This window comes from Psammomys obesus, unplaced genomic scaffold (assembly GCF_907164565.1).
Source record: "Psammomys obesus unplaced genomic scaffold, mPsaObe1.curated_primary_1811, whole genome shotgun sequence".
Taxonomy (NCBI): Eukaryota; Metazoa; Chordata; class Mammalia; order Rodentia; family Muridae; genus Psammomys; species Psammomys obesus.
Window position 1 is genome coordinate 1,059,523 of NW_026590654.1, and position 5,502 is coordinate 1,065,024.

The 5,502-nt window shown below is 45.2% G+C and overlaps 1 protein-coding gene across 1 annotated transcript in view; it reads right to left on the reverse strand.

Annotated features, from left to right (window-relative positions):
* The window catches only part of Sash1 (SAM and SH3 domain containing 1), a 90,802-nt gene extending 86,991 nt beyond the window's left edge, over positions 1 to 3,811 (reverse strand). Inside the window, exons 1-2 of the mRNA XM_055608067.1 lie at positions 3,766 to 3,811; positions 3,598 to 3,647 (exon numbers count right to left, since the gene is read on the reverse strand). The gene's annotated coding sequence lies outside the window, so the exon portion shown is untranslated. The remainder of the gene's footprint in view (positions 1 to 3,597; positions 3,648 to 3,765) is intronic.
* Between the last annotated feature and the right edge of the window lie 1,691 nt (positions 3,812 to 5,502).

Here is a 5,502-nt window from a genome sequence, read left to right on the forward strand (position 1 = left end):
AGGAAGGAAGGAAGGAAGGAAGGAAGGAAGGAAGGAAGGAAGGAAGGAAGGAAAACAGCCTGGGTTCCTGAAAGCTTGTTGAGTCACAGGGCCAATCTTAAGTATATGAATAGAGGAAAAAAATGGATCCAAAACTGGTATTATGTCAGTGTGTGCCAGGCTTCCTAACAATCACAGTTAACCTATTCCTCATAAAGCTATAGCCTTGCCAAGAAAAATAAATGGGAAGAAGAAAAGGCTTCGCTTTTTAGATATCTTTGAGGATAGCTGCTAACAGCTATGAAATTTAGGTCATATTCACCCTTCAAGGTAGCAGAGACCAATCCAAGATGGGGGCCTTGAAGCGGGTACTATAGGTTATCAATAGGTACTGAAGATAGCTGTCAAAATGAAGGGCTCAGATGAAAAGGTCCTTGCTTCCTTAAGCATCTTCTTCATGAAAGCATAAGGCAGGAGAGAATGAGGCTGCAGCTGGCCATGCAGCTTGCTGACAGACCTGTAGTAGCACATGCCACACAAGGTCCATGTCTAATCCCAGTGCCACAGACAAAACGAGAACCTCCCTGCTGAAAACCAGGATGAATGAGGGTGTTTGTCAAATGCAGTGGGAGGATCCCGGAGGCATTGACCTGCCTCCCTGTCTTTCCCTTTGATTTTATACTGTGTAGGCCAAGTAACCTAGGGCCTAGAAGCTTACAGCCAAACCAGGCAGGGCCATCAAGGAATGTGATGCCAGGTGTGGCAGACTCCTCACTCCTTGTCCTCTCCATGACAGACATACCACACCCACCTCCCTTAGTCCAAGATAACTTCCTGGAACTTAAGATTTTAAACCCTGTTAAGCGTAAAGAAGCCCTGGAAAAAGTACTGTTTTGTTTTTTTGTTTGTTTGTTTGTTTTTAGGAAGCAGCCTTTGCATCATAATCCGGTGTGAGATCCCTAGCTTAGCACAGCTTTTACCTGGGGCAGCAGGGTGGGAGCTCCAGTCCCCAAGACAACTGGGGACTCTGGATCCAGAAGGCAGAAGGCTGCTCTAGTCTTCAGCTTGCCTGCGGCCTCTGAGCCTCTGTCCCCCAAAGGAAGGCTGCTGTAGGACATGTTTCCCTTTGTTTACTAAGACCTCTTACATTAGGAATAAAAAGCAGAAGACCATTTCTACCCATAAAGCAACATTCCCAGTCAGAGTACTATTTTAGCTGGCAGCCACTCAGAGGATACTAACCGGACACAACCAACTGGTTTACCAAGGCATCTTCCACAGCCTCACTGAGCAACTGTAAAGGTGCCAGCTGGTGTTCAGGTAGGCGGGAATCGAGGGATTTTCCAGTTGAACATATCTGTACTCTGAAGCCCAATGAGTAACTTTTTAAGTAAGCCATGCGTTAAGTCTGACCTAACTATCTGACTTGGAAATTTCAGAGTGATGGCTCACCTTTGAAGACAAGACAAAACCTGAAACCTCTTAAAGGTTTAATCTAAAATAATTATCAACTAATCAGTGTTTTCTACTTCATAGTCATTGTGTTAAAAATTGACTCAGGAAGAACTGCTGAATCTAAAAACCTGGTAAAAGTTTGATGAGAGGCAAGCTGTGCTAGAGTCTCAGATATTCTCCTCATAGAGTGTTTGCTTGTTTCAAAGAGGGGGAAAAACATTATTTCCCAGAGAAAGCTTGACAGATACCATGACAAACAAATCATCAAAATTCATCAGCAGCAATCATGGGATTAGCAGGCAGCATAAGCCTCCTGACGTAATAGACTGTGGAGAAGAAAAGAAACAAGAAAGCCTAATATAAAACAACTAGCCTACTCTGGCAAGGTCACAAGAGACCGAGAAGCCCTTTCAGACAATGCACGGGTAATTTTTTTAAAGTGCTAGACCAAGAAAAGAAATGCTACAAGAGACAGCAATGGGACAGTGAGAGAAAGCTGAACCGCAAGGTAGGAGAACTCCTGTAAGTTTTCTTGTTGGTAAATCCCCCGTGGCTGGTGCTGTCAGAGAGCATCTTTGTCCTCAAGAAATACATGCCAAAAGACTCAAGGACTTCAGGCTGAGATGTGTGCAGCTTCTTCCTCTCAGATGGCTCACCAACCTGTGTGTGTGTGTTCCATGGAGCATATACATGTCAGTAAATGCTGACTCTAAAGGAAAGCTTTGTTTGGGGATTAAGAAGAAATGTTACAACTGTCAAGAAACATTACTAGAGAAAAATATGAATAAAATATTTTTTAAAATTCAAAAGGTTTAGAAATATTTAAACCTGAATCAATTAAAAGAACAGAAGCAAAATGGCACCATCATTCAGATGGAGAAATGGAGACGGGGTTGTCAAGGCCATGTGGTGCAAATTTTTCGTTAACCTCAGGAGTCCACCAGTCTCTCCCTTGGCCACAGGAGTCACACCACACTCAAAGGAAAGAATACAAACGTGGAAAACATGACTCGCCACCACTACGGGAAAGGAGTACCCAAATTAACCAGGCTAATCCAAACGGGATGGGTAGCTTCCCGCTAGGAAGGAAGAACATTTCTTGTTTCCCGGCAGCCCAGCCTACATCACATCCACGTGATGCTGTAGGCCACGGCCCCTGTTTTCAAAGCTTCGCCAGCACCTCAGAACCTCCAACTTCAAAGTCAGTGTGCACGTGCTTCAGCCTCGACATGACCACAAACGAGAGATTCTTATATAGTGTGTCCATCTGTCCTCTAGCCTTTGCTTCTCATTGGCTCTGTGGTGTTAATGGTATTCTGCAGTCTTGGCCTAAAGCCTGCTAAGCTCCTTAGGTTCAGAACTGCACTCACGCCTGGCCGCTGCCTCTGCCAGCAGCACACACGTGGCCGGATTAGGCAGAGGGGCTGTAAGGCACACACTCGCAGTGTGTGCTTCTCATTCCTAAAATACTTCGCTCCTAAACCACCTCTCTGCCTCTCTTGGCACAAAACAGGGCAAGTGGCTCTGGGCCAGAGGAAGTGTCTGCTTCGAGAGGTGGACTTTCTTCAGATTTCTCTACTTCAGGGAAATCACACGTACAACATCCTAGCATGGCTACCATGGGATAAAGCAGGAAAGGGAAAGTCTGTAGATAAAGACGTTTGTTTTTAAAGTTGTCTAAAAGAAACACTGAAAACATAAAACACAGCATTACTTCTATGAGAAGAGAAAGTATAGAGTCCAAGTGAGAACAAGAAAACAAAACTATTCCTTTAACAGAAAAGGTTCATGTGTGTGTGCCACTCACATCATGTTTGTTGTGAGGTGACATACCCAAATGAGGCCTTTCAAAATCATTGCTTTTCTTAGCATATACTTTATTTTTGTGCTTGGTTCCTTCATGCTTTTCCCCCTCTCTCAACGATGAAAACCTATCCCAGTTGGCTTACCTGTCCTTTCCCAGTTCCAGGCATTTATTTGGGACTCCCTTACAACCAGCTATGCAAAATTAGTAACCCTAAAAAGCCCCAGGCTTCCCCAGCTGGACTGCAAAGCCCACCTGGGTAGACGCGCCACACAGAAAATGTTAAAGAATATCACATCCAGCTCCAGCTCTGATGCCTTCCCAGAAGCTCAGCCTGGAGCAGGAGGAGGGTGACTTACTTTCTTTCCACTTCTGGCGTTGACACGGCGCTGCAGAAGCCTAGGGACTCCTAGAAGAGAAAGAAGGTTCTTGGTGTCAGCACAGGAGAGCGGAGTCTGGTTTCTACAGACTATCACTTCAGAGGAAAGGCAGATGCAAAAGCAAACAATGAAAGTGGCCGTGCTTACTTCGATCTGGGACCGCAGCTGAAGTGATGTGGGGCTGGCGTCGGGTTTCTCCTAAAACAGAACAGATGCAGCTTTAGCGAGAGTCCCAAATGTGGCACACACAGAAAGATAAATAGATGTGTAAGAAGAGATGGGGGGTTTGGAAACGCTACGCTGTACGGTGGGAGGAGACGGAGGAGATAAACAGATTTTCTGGAAAACCTGAAGTGCTTTTCAAATGGAGTGTGGGTCTCCTAGAACGGAACTGTTTACCAAGCTTCACTGCCATCCATACTCTGCTCACAGTTTTACGACACACAAGCACTAATCAACTGAAGGACACTGACAGCTATTGGTGTAGTGAGTCTCTGGATACTGGACCATCACTGTTGATGTTGAACTAAATTTTCCATAATAGGGAAGTTCCAGCTTGATTATTTTACATTCATCTGTGTATATTTGTTGGGGGGAAGGGAAGCACACTGGTGTCCTGGCATCATGTGGAGGTCAGAGGTCAGCTTGCAAAAGTCAATTCACCCCTGCCACCATGTAGGCTCCAGGGATTAAACTCAACTTGCCAGGTTTGATGGCAAGTGCTCCTACCTACGGGGACAGCCATCTTTCTTGGCAACTCCCAAGCTGATTTTGAAATTCTAAATTTGTTCAAAGGATTCAGTAATGTAAGGCTCCACTGCAAATGTGTGTTAGAAAGCTGGAAGACTAACTAGATATTATTCGGCCTTTAAAAATAATCACCATATATAACCCAGATGAACTGGCCTGCTCTCAGCTTGCAGGTGATGGATGACATAAAAATGCATGATGCTGTGAGTTCGTTGAGAAACATTAAATCACAGGACAGAGGAATCAGTCTGAGAGATAAAAACCATGTCCTCTAACACCCTCATTTTATAGTAAAGGATGTGTTTCCCTTGAAAATGTAAAACACCGGGGGAGAGAAATGAGTAACTTGTGATGCAAACGATGGACGGAGAGGAGGTCTGGTGGCTTAAGTGTGAAAGTTGTCCTAAGGAAACATTCGGATGTAATTACAAGAAAACAAAAGCCTTCCATGGAACACAGAACCTCGCATTGGTGGCTGTTCGCCTGTTTATTTTTGCTTGTTTGTTTCTTTTTAAGAGACTAATTCCAATCGACACAAGTGTAAGCCAAGGTTCTTATCCAACCCAGGTCCACAAAGGCGTGGCTCAGAAACACACACTCAGAAGCTGCTTCTGTGAAAAAACAAAAGCATTGACTCTTCACCTGGGCCCAGTGACTGGGGCCCTGACATGCTGGCCTTCATTGCACACCTGTCTGTCCCCTGTACTTCAGCAGGGCATGGTCCTAAACCCGTAGTCATCTTGGATGCCTAAGGATGGATGAAGAGAATTACCCTTAATGGAGAGGCCACACCCTGGAGTAGGAAGGGTCACCCTTCAGGGACCAGATCCATCCTCTACGTCAGCACACGAAGACAGCTTCAGACCACTTTCAAAGAACCAAGACAATGGGCAAGCAGACCGTACTCTGACCGTGACTGCCCACCGGTACAGACCTCTGACCTCCCTAAAGCAAGTGTTAGTACCCTGAGGATGGACTGCACCCATTAAATGTTCTCTCTCTGCTTTTTAAGACATATTAAGATGACCCTAACAGACTGAGACTGCTGGGGCCAGATTCTTGCCCTGAAACTCCAGTTACTCTTAGAACACACACACACACACACACACACACACACACACACACACACACACA